Source organism: Podarcis vaucheri, assembly GCF_965113315.1.
Source record: "Podarcis vaucheri genome assembly, chromosome: 11".
In the NCBI taxonomy this organism is placed as follows: Eukaryota; Metazoa; Chordata; class Lepidosauria; order Squamata; family Lacertidae; genus Podarcis; species Podarcis vaucheri.
Genome location: NC_138749.1, coordinates 29,744,510 through 29,758,434, shown reverse-complemented (window position 1 = coordinate 29,758,434; position 13,925 = coordinate 29,744,510). Strand labels below are relative to the sequence as shown.

The following is a 13,925-nucleotide window of genomic DNA, read 5'->3' as shown; positions in this document are numbered from 1 at the left end:
TGCCCTAGCTGATACGGTTTAGGAAATAGTGGTAACACCACCATGACTCTCCCCCTGCGGTAGGATTGCTCTGCTCCAAAATGCTGAATCCGTAGACAACAGAAAGGTTATCCAATACTGCTACTATATGTGTGCTTTTTAAAAATCTCACTTCCATTGCACGCCTACTTCATAGGCTAGACAATCTGCTTTGTATGTAGAAGCTCCCAGGTGGTCCAGTCCCTGGCATCTCCAGGTAGGGCTGGAAATCTCCCCTGATTGAAACCCAGAAGAGCCATTCAGTTTAGGATCACAAACCAAGGCAGTTTCACATAGCTAGCAAGTGATAAGCCAAGCTGTTAACATGATGAACGGTGCTGCGCTGCTGTGGGGAAGAAGCCCCTCTTGAGATGACTATCCTGTAAGATCTGGGCTCTTTCCATCTGAATTCAGGTGTAAATATGCGAATAGGTCATGTTTCTTAAAGGTATGACAGCCTCCGCCACATCTTGATTTGCAAAGGAACCCAGACCGTGAGTGAGCACTTGGATCTCCCAAGAATCTTTCTACAGCTCAGCAGAGATGGCACCCAACCTCTGTAACACTATGCTTCTCTCCATGTGTTTGTGTCTAGTACCTGTTTTGTTATTCCAATGTGCCTCCATGAGTTGGGCAAGATAGTGGGTCAGGATCATGAACTGACTTTTGAGCTTCTTTATAACCATCCCAGATAAAACGTTCTTGTAATCTTTCAAGGGTTTTACTTAATTGCAGCCTTTGTTGAATCCTGTAAGTATTTGCAGTTATTTTATACCTGGACTGCAAAAAGTTCCAGAATGTGTATGTGTGGCAGTGTTGGGACATATAAGCATCTCATTATATGAGTATCAATGTGGACCAAGAGAACTGCTTTATGAAACAGCCCTAACTTTTCCAAGTTGATATATCCCATTTGACTCATAATCTGTGTCCATATCAGCTTTGTTAAAAAGGAAGCTCTGTTTCCCATGATTCATTGTTATAGAGATGTGAAAATGGCTAAACCCCGCCCTCATTTTTACTTATGTGGATGAAATTTACGGGAAGAGGAGTTTCTCCAGAGTGGATTAAGCCTGCCAAATTGCAGGCAGATATCTCCCAATGCAGGAACCCTTAAGTTGTACAAATATTGTTTCAGTTACAGGAAGTCATACTTTTCTCTTTTCCATTATTGTTTGTACAGTGTTTATAAAGAAGTCTGTTTGCCTCAGTAAATTTTTTCTTTTTTACTGTGAATTTTGACTGTGTTTTGACTTAGCTGTATGACATATCTATCATCTATCTATCTATCTATCTATCTATCTATCTATCTATCTATCATCTATATCTATTTATCTCTTTCACTGCCAGGAGATGAAACCTGCTAGATTTAAAACTGATAGTCATAGTGATTCTTCCACAAGGGCAAAAGCGAACATTTCTGGGTGAATAAAATGTTTGTTAATCCTTCCAGTCTATTGTTTTTTATACAGTTGGTCTGAAAATTTGTAGACATCTGAGAAGAGGAAAAGGGGACAACACTGCAAAAATACACAATTATCAAATGGAAATAAAGGATACTAACAGGAATGAAAAGGAACTCTCACTCACCAGCCGTTCAACTAAAGGGGGAAGGCAGAAGGGGGATAACTCTTGAACATAAAAATGTGGCACAAACAAACTCAAAACATAAAAATACAATAAATAAAAGTGGCAAGGTGTATTGTCTATAAAGTTACAACAGAAAGTGATTGGAAACGGTCAAATTAGTAGGCAATGCACTACCTAAAAACAACAAAATCCACCAATTTCAAAGTAGGCTTGCCATAGATCAGTAATATTGGTGTTGGGGGAATTTTGCTGAATCTGCAAAATGGCAAGAGGAAACCCAGATGTATGGCAACCAGGTGGGAAAAGCAGTTGTTTGGTTTTCCCCAAAAAGCTTAACAATTTCGGTGGGTTTCTTTGAAAAAAGCTCAGGAATTTTACTTTTTGAAATACGGCAATCCTATTTCAGATTAATCCCACAGGACAGTATTATGAGGCTCGTTACCCTACAGAATCCTTCCCAAAGTGGACTGTTGATGGTAGATGACCAAGGGAGCTGGGTTGGCGCTACTATGGCAAAATCATGTCCTAACATGGTCACATTATTTTGACTTGCACCTTTTACCATTTTCATAAACACCTGAAAGCATGGGGAGGGGTGCCAGTGTCCTTCAAGCAAGAAGTGCCACCAGCCAAGTGAAAAAGCAAGCATCAATTCCATTATTCTATCTATTCCCCTGGAGGTGCCACTTTCACAATGGCCAAACCTGATCAGAAGTTGTTTTACTTGTCTTAAATAGGGAAAAGCAATAGTACTGTTCAAACATTTATCTGAGCACATGGACAGGATAACAACTCCATCACTACAGAATCAGTACTGAAGGACTCTGCAGATACAAACTTGTGTACAGAGACTAAAATGAATCAGAGGTTTCCCAAACAATTTGGACAGAGCCAACACATGAAGATACCAGTGGCTCCAAGCAGACACACTCCTGCTCCCTTTCTGCATCTTGCTACCGCCAATATTAGCAAGAGTGCTGTATTTGTAGATCCATGGAGACCTCAACCCTGGCCAGGCACCTAGCTTTGACTGCAATTGTGCTCTTTGACCACCAGAGGCTCCCCTAGCTTCAGTAGATCTGAGCTCTGCTCTCTGAATGGCAACTGTTGTGGAACAACAGTGCGAGAGGACTTGTCCTCAATGATGTGCTGTTTCTAAGCACATCTCAGGCACTAGCTGACCAAATGGGGAACAAGAGTCTAGACTAGATGTGCTTTTCTCCAGATCCAGCTGGGTAATGTTGTAATGCCCAACTTCAGCAAGGTACTTGTAGCATGTGTTCTCAGCTCAAATCATGGGACAATCTCCTAACACTTCTAAACACATCTGGCCTTACCTTTTGCTTGTTCTCACAGTGACAATGGACTCTGGAATGGTGTAATAGCATCAAAAATGAAATGGAGTGGATAATTTGTCGCATAGCTTCGAACGGATGCTCAGCCATGAATTATCCTGGAAGTCACAATCCCATCACAAGAGTTATTGTGATGAGAAAAGAGACTAATAGTAAAGCACTTCATGCACTTACAGGTACTCAAGATAGGGAAAAGGGATACATTCTGTTCATTAATGAGGTTTAATTGTCCGTCCCACCCTGAAAATGGAAACGTTCAAAACCAACCAAACGCATCAGTATCCATTACATGGGTCATAATGTGATTTTCAGAAATATTTTGTTTTTCAGAAAGCATCTTTTGAGAACAAACATGAAAGATGCCAAACCATGTAGATAATTCCTCCTATTAATATGATGACTCTCTTTACTCTCATGAAAGCAGTCTTTTATGAAGCTTTGAAAAGCAGCTAGGAGGGAGAAATAAAAAGCCCATTCCTCCCTCTTCCTTAGTCCTGTCTCTTTGAAGGTTGCTTTTCTGACAGTAGGGGGTTAGCTCTGGGTCTCCAATTGCTTTAAGATAATATTCAAGCCCAAATTGGATGAAAAGATGAAGAGTGGAATTTGATCTCAGAGAACGTAATGGGTCAGGAGAACATGCCTTTCAGATAAATCCTTGCAGCCCTTTTTTAGAAACCTGGCAGCAAAAGCTGAGGTGTGCCTCTGGAGGAATAATGGGCCGAACTCTGAAGATACTTTCTCTGCTTAATATACTCTGCACCTTACATAGCACAGTAAGAGCAAACAGTAAGTACCCTTACCGTGGTTTGTGAATGATTTAACATGCTTTAATTTGCACAAGGCAAGCAGAAGGGGGGGGCGGTCTACTTATTTAAGACGCTCTTCTCTACTTGGCTGGCATTCCATCTTGCCTTAAGCATTGTGTGATGCCCAATTTGGTGTGACAGGAAGAGTAAGGCCCCTTCCATGAGTGGAAGTCCATTCTGCCGGCATGCAGACACCATTACCGTTGAAAAGGGCAATCAAAATGATCCAGGGAATGGAGCAAATCCCCTATGAAGAAAGACCGGAGCATTTTCGGACCATTCAGTTTGAAAAGGCACATGAGAGGTGACATGATAGAATATTATTAAAAAATTATGCCCAGCATGGAGAAAGTGAATAGACAAAAGTCTTTCACCATCTTTACTCTAGAACTCATGGGCATCCAATGAAGTTGCACGCTGGAAGATTCAGGACAGGCAAAAGAAAATACTTCTTTCCACAGTGCATGGTTAAACTAGGGAACTCAGTTCCACAGGAGGCAGTAATGGCCACCAACCTAGGGGGCTTTAAAAGAAGATTGGACAAATTCATGGAGGAGAGCGGTAGTCTAAACCACTGAGCCTCTTGGGCTTGCCAATCAGAAGGTTGGCAGTTCGAATCTGCGTGATGAGGTGAGCTCCCATTGCTCTGTCCCAGCTTCTGCCAACCTAGCAGTCCTAAAGCATACCAGTGCAAGTAGATAAATAGGTACCGCTCCGGCAGGAAGGTAAACGGTGTTTCCGTGCGCTCTGGCTTCCATTAAGGTTTTCCATTGCGCCAGAAATGGTTTAGTCATGCTGGCCACATGAGCCGGAAATATGTCTGTGGACAAACGCCGGCTCCCTCGGCTTGAAAGCAGGATGAGCACCACAACCCCATAGTCACCTTTGACTGGACTTAACTGTCCAGGGGTCCTTTACCTTTACTATTTTTTAATTAGTCACGTATCACTCAAAGGTGTTCCAGCAGCTTACATTAAAGCAAAACGTGCACATCCACATTACCATAGGATGAGGAAAGAGGGGGCAATCATATAATACAGTAATCTTTCATATAATCTACAAGTGATAGAATAACAACACACTAGCCCCATAAACAGCAGCAAACAACATTAGCAGTACTCAAACAATAAGCAAAGCAATACTCCCATCCACTAATGAGCAGATAAATCAAACCTCAACCCCCCTCCCTAGTCCAAAAACCATTCATATCAAACCAGCAGTTCCCCCCTTAATCTCCCCACCGCACCTAGAAGTCTGTCATCAGGCCAGCTGCTGCGAATCTGCAGCGGATGGGTCCAACATCGTCCGGGGGGGGGGGCTCCATCATTTCTCCCTTCTCTTCAGGGTGGGGGGGGGAGTAGCAGCAAAGGGAGATGATGGCAAAAGTTTTACCTGCTTTGCCATTGTCCCAGCTTCTACTGCTCCTCTCTTGCTGCTGTTAATGCTGTTTCCAGCCATGGTGGCTATGCACTGCCTCCACAGCTGGAGACAGAAATGCTTCTAAACCCTGTTGCTGGAACAATAGGAGGGGAGAGTGCTTTCTTCTTGAATCTTGCTTATGAGTTTCCCACACGCTTCTAGGAGGCCACTGTGAGATCAGGGTGCCAGGCTAGATGGCCATTCCTGATCTAGCAGACCCTTCTTATATTCTTATTGGATGGTAGTGCTATTTTTCTAGAAAAAGAGGTGTCAGGACTCCCCACGAACACCCCCTTGTTCTCTTATAATGGCAATGGCATCCACCTGCGAGGTGTCGGAACTGATGTCTGGTGAGTTCCAGCTGGGGGAAGAAGACCCTGAATAGCACCAATTGTGCTTAAAGAGAATATTCTTCTATTAGGAAGACAAGCTTTGGGGTTTTGTTTTGTTTTTTTCAAATATATGTGCATTACATTAGATATTTAGGTTTTGATTTAAAAGGAATTCCATCCCCAAATCAGTTAGAGTGCATCTAAGTCGTTTTTAAGTTTTGCATGCCCCATCTCTGAAATTTGTGTGATTTCTGTTGTGCAGTGAAATTTGTATTGTTTTATCGTTTTTATGCTCATTTGACATTCTTTAAGCCACTAATGCAAAATGTGCCTCCTTAAAGAGGCATAAGCTTTCTAGCAACTCCTTGGGAACGCTTTCGACTGACCTGTGCTCTGTGGACTCTTGATAGCTTTTAACATACGGTATTTGCAGCACACTCTCTACTGTTCTGTTATAGAATAGGAGCAGAAAAGGGGACATATTGAGAAGGAAATAACTGATTTATAGTAGAGAGACCTCCAAAGTAATAAAGTGTTTCAGCATAAAATAAAAAAGGAAGGAAGGGGTTTCAACATTATTTGTATTAGCACAGACCCCTCCTGGAACTTTACAGTGAAAGGGAAGGGATCACAAATCAAAATTAACAACAACAATCCTAATAATCCAGATTGGACAATACAAATCTGTAATTTAGTAGTCTGAATTTATATTCTGATGAAGAGAGTAATACTGAATGTTATGCTGGTGTTGACATAATTGATTTTATATTGCTTCTCCTTTCAGATTCATCCTTAGAGATGGCTAGGAGCCTCTTGCCAATTTTAGTCAGTCCTTCTACACATGAGAATGAGTTGGACATCCACAGTCAAAACACAGAGTCCATTCACCTCTCAGAGGACATTGAAACAATCATAACTAGTCCATGGGTAACTTGGTTTGTTCCTTCAGTCCACATTATTGTTGTTATGTTCAGTCTGCCTTTAAACATTATGGCAATCCTTGTGTTTGTGGTCAAAATAAGGCTTAAGAAGCCAGCTACAGTGTACATGCTCAACCTGGCTTTTGCCGATGTCCTCTTTGTGTCTACGCTTCCTTTTAAGATCACCTACCACTTTTCTGGAAACAATTGGACATTTGGACCAGAAATGTGTCGTTTCATCACATCTGCCTTTCACTGCAACATGTACTGCTCCATCCTGCTGATGGTGACCATAAGCGTTGACCGTTTCATGGCAGTGGTGTACCCAATGCAGTCTCTGTCATGGCGCACACCAAGACAGGCCGCTTTGATCTGCTTTGCCATCTGGATTATAGCCATAGCTGGAGTGATTCCTCTGCTTCTCAAGGAGCAAACAGAAAGATTCCCTCGCTTAAACATTACCACCTGTCTTGACTCACTAGCTGTCTCTACAGTTAAGACATTTTATCGTTACTTTTCTGTAGTGTCTATTTTGTTCTTTTATATACCATTACTAATTTCTGGCACCTGTTATGTGTGCATTATAAAGAAACTTTCTTCATCCAATGTTGCTACAAAGCCAGGTAAAAAGAAGCGTGCCATTTTCCTGTCTGTAGCTGTCTTGTCCTCTTTTATTATTTGTTTCGGTCCAACAAATGTCACGTTTATGCTGCAAATCTTCAGCCTTTTGCCTGAACAGCAGGTTGCAAATCTCTTGTTTGCATGCATGCTTGCCACTTGTATCACTACCATAAGCTCTTGCATTGACCCCTTGATTTATTATTATGCCTCATCAGAGTGTCAAAGGCAGGTCAGGCGTCTCCTTTGCTATAGAAAGCATTCTGATCTGGAAAGGAGCATTCAGTTTTCAAGCAGTAATATGGAAACCTCATGAATATAGCTTTTAATCATTTGCCCAGAGCAGGGGTCGGCAAACTACGGCCCGGGAGCCAGATGCGGCCCCCCAGGCTCACAAATCCAGCCTGCGGACCCTGCCACCACTCAGTCAGTCCCTGCACACTGCGGATGCCTCACCGCACAAGGACTGACTTCCGTGGTGCTGGCACAGCTTCTGGGTGGGCGACGATGCTGGTGTGGCTTCGGATTGGCCGCAGGAAGCTCCTGCAGCCAATCCAAAGCTGTGACGTTTGGATTTGTGTGCACGGGAGGCGACGGCATGGAGCAGAGCAGAGGCGGTGATGCTGCCCCCAGCACCTGAGCGGGGCTTTCCCCATGGCAACGGTGCACACTTGGCAAGGGCCCCTGGCTTCCCGTCGACCTCCTCCGACGCCTCTTCCTCCTCCTCTGCCATTGCCGCTCCTGCTGCTGCTGCTTCTCCTCCTACCCGACACTGCTGCATGGCCCCTTTCCGGGCGTGAGGGATACAGTGGTACCTCAGGTTAAGTATTTAATTCGTTCCAGAGGTCATAGAATCATAGAATCATAGAGTTGGAATAGACCACAAGGGCCATCAAGTCCAACCCCCTGCCAAGCAGGAAACGCCATCAGAGCACTCCTGACATATGGTTGTCAAGCCCCTGCTTAAAGACCTCCAAAGAAGGAGACTCCACCACACTCCTTGGCAGCAAATTCCACTGTCGAACAGCTCTTACTGTCAGGAAGTTCTTCCTAATGTTTAGGTGGAATCTTCTTTCTTGTAGTTTGGATCCATTGCTCCGTGTACGCTTCTCTGGAGCAGCAGAAAACAACCTTTCTCCCTCCTCTATATGACATCCTTTTATATATTTGAACATGGCTATCATATCACCCCTTAATCCCCTCTTCTCCAGGCTAAACATGCCCAGCTCCCTTAGCCGTTCCTCATAAGGCATTGTTTCCAGGCCTTTGACCATTTTGGTTGCCCTCCTCTGGACATGTTCCAGTTTGTCAGTGTCCTTCTTGAATTGTGGGGCCCAGAACTGGACACAGTACTCCAGGTGAGGTCTGACCAGAGCAGAATACAGTGGCACTATTACTTCCCTTGATCTAGATGCTATACTCCTATTGATGCAGCCCAGAATTGCATTGGCTTTTTTAGCTGCCGCGTCACACTGTTGGCTCATGTCAAGTTTGTGGTCAACCAAGACTCCTAGATCCTTTTCACATGTACTGCTCTCAAGCCAGGTGTCACCCATCTTGTATTTGTGCCTCTCATTTTTTTTACCCAAGTGCAATACTTTACATTTCTCCCTGTTAAAGTTCATCTTGTTTGTTTTGGCCCAGTTCTCTAATCTGTCAAGGTCTTTTTGAAGTGTGATCCTGTCCTCTGGGGTGTTAGCCACCCCTCCCAGTTTGGTGTCATCTGCAGATTTGATCAGGATGCCCTTGAGTCCATCATCCAAGTCGTTGATAAAGATGTTGAATAAGACCGGGCCCAAGACAGAACCCTGTGGCACCCCACTAGTCACTCTTCTCCAGGATGAAGAGGAACCATTGATGAGCACCCTTTGGGTTCAGTCAGTCAGCCAGTTACAAATCCACTGAGTGGTAGCATAGTCAAGACCGCATTTTACCAGCTTCTTTACAAGAATATCATGGGGCACCTTGTCAAATGCCTTGCTGAAATCAAGGTAGGCTACATCCACTGTGTTCCCTTCATCTACCAGGCTTGTAATTCTGTCAAAAAACGAGATCAGGTTAGTCTGACATGACTTATTTTTCAGAAATCCATGCTGACTATTAGTGATCACAGCATTCCTTTCTAGGTGCTCACAGACTGTTTGCTTAATGATCTGCTCCAGAATCTTCCCTGGTATTGATATCAGACTGACTGGGCGATAATTATTTGGGTCTTCTCTTTCCCCCTTTTTGAAAATAGGGACAACATTTGCCCTCCTCCAGTCTGCCGGGACTTCGCCTGTTCTCCAGGAATTCTCAAAGATGACTGCCAGTGGTTCTGAGATCACATCTGCCAGTTCTTTTAATACTCTTGGATGCAGTTCATCTGGCCCTGGAGACTTGAATACATCTAAACTAGCCAAATATTCTTGTACTATCTCCTTAGTTATTCTGGGCTGTGTTTCCTCTGCTGAATCATTTGCTCCAAATTCTTCAGGTTGGGTATTGTTTTCTTTATCGGAGAAGACTGAGGCAAAGAAGGCATTGAGGAGTTCAGCCCTTTCTGTGTCCCCTGTTTGCATTTCACCATCTTCTCCTCTGAGTGACCCGTTCTTAACCTGAAACTGTTCTTAACCTGAAGCACCACTTTAGCTAATGGGGCCTCCTGCTGCTGCCGTGCCGCCTGAGCCTGATTTCTGTTCTCATCCTGAAGCAAAGTTCTTAACCCGAGGTACTATTTCTGGGTTAGTGGAGTCTGTAACCTGAAGTGTATTTAACCTGAAGTGTATGTAACCTGAGGTACCACTGGATGAGGAAGAAAGAGGCACCGCTGCCGTTGCAGGTAACCAGGCTTGGGCTATTCTCCACCTCCCTGCGGCAAAGCAGAGCATGCAAACCAGAGGGGCTGATCATTGCAAGAAGATTTGTGCATGCACACAGAGACCTTGCCACAATATTGTTGTGACCGTTGCATGGTGCGTACTTACCCAGGAGTTGTTACGCTCTGGTGGGATGTGATGTCAACTTAACTTTTACACAGAGGGCAGGCCCGCTGGAATGAATGGACCCGGGTTGGGCATGGCCACTCATGTCAACGGGTCTACCCTTGGGTAAAAAATAGAGGAGACTGCCGCGTAAATATGCTTTTTTAAAAAGCTGCAGTCCAGCCCCCGACAGTGTTTGAGGGACAGCGAACTGGCTTTCTGTTTAAAAAGTTTGAGGACCCCTGATCCAGAGCATAGCATTTTATCTTATTAGTTTATTAATTGCCTTTTGTATAAATCTCAAGGTGGTTTGCAACTACACAGTTATATCTGATGTAATGTACTCATTCATAAAATTGGGTTTTGCATGTCACAGGTTTTGCATGGTTCAAAGCCTTTGATGTCTATGTATTTATTTCTATAGGATAGTCTCTAGAGCATTTAAACATGTCTGAATCGGATGCCAGAGACTAGACTGACTCTGAGGGTGAAGGAATGCAGGCACAGACAGAGCAGCCTCTGACAAAGGAGCAAGGGGAAGATTCGCACCCCGCCTTACACATTCCCAGAATCAGAGAGACTAGCAGATTCACAAACTGCTCAGTCGGGGGAAGAGCTGCACAGTTTTAAGATAGTAGCTAGGCAACCAGGAGGGAGGGAGCCTTTGGGACATTCTTCAATAGAGAGTGTTGGGGAAGTCCCTCCCTCCCCTAGAACTCAGAGGACTGAAAGAGTCCAGGAACAACGGAAGCACAAGGGAGAGACAAGTGGCCCATGGCGTGATTCTTGCTGCAGAAGGGGAGGGGACTTAGAGTGAGCAACTGCCATCCATGAAGGGGAACAGCTTGGTGCTGCTCTCAGTATGTTGTTGTAAATAAAATGGACTATAAACCTGCCAAAGGCTCGTTATTTCTTATTGGAAGCTACCGGACAGAAGGGGAAGCTCCCTTGCTTGCCAGCATACCTGACAAAATACTTCGCACTGCCTATGGCATTGAATAACTGCTCTTATGAAATGGGGGCAAGACATTATGCCTCTCTGAAAATGACATATTGAGATGGGAGTATTATTAGTAAGGCACCTGGTTTGAACAGTAGAAGACCCAATGACAAGTTTACCGAGGGTATTGGAGAAGATTTATGAATTTGGTCAAGTAGCAGAATTTAAGCTGAATAAGAGTAAAATGAAAATGCTGGTGAAAAATATGACAGAGCATCATCCAAAAAGGTCTACAAAATATTACAGAGTTGACAATAGATAAAAAGTTAAGTATTTAGGAGTTTGGTTGATAGCAAATAATATTAATGTTTATAAGGATAATTATTTATCTACTTGAAAAGAAGTAAAGAGAAATCTGGAGGTTTGGGAAGGATGAATTTATCATTTTGGGTGAGGATATCTGTGGTAAAAATGAATGTGTTGCCAAGAATGTTGTTTTTGTTTCAATCAGTACCCACGATCAGCAGTGCAGGACACTTCAAGGAATGGCAAAGAGATATTTCAAAATTTATCTGGCAGGGGAAGAAGCCAAGAATAAAGCATAAATTATTAATAGATTCTAAAGATAGAGACAGCTTTTCCCTGCCAGATTAAAGGTTATATTATGAGGTGTCCTGTCTTTGCTGGCTCTGAGAATGGATAAGATTACAAAATACAGATATTTTAGATTTGGAGGGTCACGATGACAGATTTGGTTAACATGCGTATCTATGGTATGAAAAAGTTAAAGTACACAGAGGATTCCCGAACCATCTAGCGAAAAAGTCACTATATGTGGTATGGGAGAAATACAAAAAATTGTTAGAGCAGAAAACACCATGGTGGTTCTTAAAAGCTATTTTTGTGGGGGGGAAATTGAATATGAGAAAGGGCTGGGCAACATATAAGGAAATAATAATAATAATAATAATAATAATAATAATAATAATAATAATAATAATAATAATAATATATTTATTTATACCCCACCCATCTGGGTGGCTTCCAACAAAATATTAAAATATTAAAATACAATAATTCATCAAATATTAAAAGCTTCCCTAAACAGGGCTGCCTTCAGATGTCTTCTAAAAGTCAGATAGTTTTTTATTTCTTTGACATCTGATGGGAGGGCATTCCACAGGGCGGGTGCCACTACCGGAAGGCCCTCTGCCTGGTTCTCTGTAACTTGACTTCTCACAGTGAGGGAACCTCCAGAAGGCCCTCAGCACTGGACCTCAGTGTCCAGGTAGAACAATGGGGGTGGAAAAGTTCCTTCAGGTATACCGGACCGATTGCGCTCTTGGCCCTCCTTCTCTACCTTCCATGCCTGACCCACCATGCACCGCTTCTCTACCACTACCACTACCGAAGAACCAACAACTCAGGGGCTGCCCAGGCTCATGCTGTAGCATCAACGTCCCGAATGTGTTTTATTTATTTATTTATTTATTTATTGCGTCCCTGGATTCATTGAAAAAAATCTGGTAACCTTATTTTAAATATCCCATTTAGTCCGCAAACATTGCTTTCCCATTTCTACTCTTCTCTCAGTGAATAGACCACACCATTTAGTAAGTTTGAATGCTTTACTTACAAAACTCCAAAGGTCAGATTCATGTGTCATTCCATGCAACAGCAAGAAAAACGCAGGTAGAAATCTTGGGATACAAGATATAGTGAAATAGCACTAATGTCAGGAGCTGGCCGGCTGCTGGCTTGAGAAACAGCACGCAAGAAGTAATTTAATAAAAAAATTATTGCTTACAAGCAATTAGCCTCTGACCGCTCTCTCTGAGCAACCATACATCACAATCAAATTGACCCTTCTGAAGAACCCTTCCGGCTCTTGCAGAATATCCTGAACCTCTGACCCTTAAATTTCAGGGGTCGTCTTCTGTCTTGGACTTTCCCCATTCGTCTATCCCTGGGACTGATGGGGTCATCTACCTCCCCTTCCAGTGAGGAACTGATCTCCCTCCCTTGTGCCGTGAGTGACTGTGATTCCTGAGAAAGCTGGCTTCCCTCCAGCCCGCCTCCCCTGAGCTGATAAGCTGCATTCCTGCCAGCTTCAGAGGGGGAAGTTGTCAGCCCACTGGTTCCAGCTGTCTGAGAAGTCTGCAAGTCTCTCTGTTCTTCTTCTGCCTGTCTGCCTGCCTTCTATCTCAGGCTGTACTTCTTGGCTTTGGGCTGGTGTGTTCATGACATCTAAACATATGGTCTGAGCTTGTAGCAAGTGAGTTCAAACACATCCTATTGCAGTTAGTTCACATGGTGAAAGAGAACAAATAAGGAGGAAGCTTAACTTCCTCCCAGGTGAGGGGCATAACCTGAGTCTAGGAATGCATTTCTGTAGTCTTAACCCCTTCATGCATTCATGAACTCCATTATTGCTAGTTATATTTGACTGCAATTCCCCACAAATGTCACCTCCAAATGTCACTTCCCCACAAATGTGAAGGAGTGGACTATGTCTACTTTTCTCTTTCTGAATGAACATCACCTACTGTAGCCCATTTTGTAGCCTCTGGCCCCATCCACCACTACACCAGGAAAAAAGAGTGTGTGACCTGTGGCTTGAAAAGGGTCCCCTATCCCTGATTTCAGCTAACATCATGGGCATAGCCAGAGGGGGGACAGCTCAAGTAAATAAATAAAGATACTTAACTAACTGACCCATCATGTCACAGATAGCATGGTTCTAACAAATGTCCTTTTCCCCCACCAGCAAAAATCCTGGCTACGCCCACGGCTAACATTCATTCAGGTCTAAAGTGGATTAATAGTCAAGCACTTTATCCACTGAGAAAATATATAAGAAAATGAAAAATTATCTGTTAATGTTATTTAGGAGTCCTAAATCTTCTTTTTTTGCTGAAAATGGAGAAATGGAAAACCACAACAATTGCTTCTATATCAATTACT

At 43.3% G+C, this 13,925-nt stretch overlaps 1 pseudogene across 1 annotated transcript; it reads left to right on the top strand.

Moving 5' to 3' along the window:
* The first annotated feature begins 5,688 nt into the window (after positions 1 to 5,688).
* LOC309514703 (proteinase-activated receptor 1 pseudogene) lies at positions 5,689 to 7,823 on the top strand (annotated as a pseudogene). The gene has a single exon. The product of its transcript is annotated as a proteinase-activated receptor 1 pseudogene (transcript).
* The last annotated feature ends 6,102 nt before the right edge of the window (positions 7,824 to 13,925 follow it).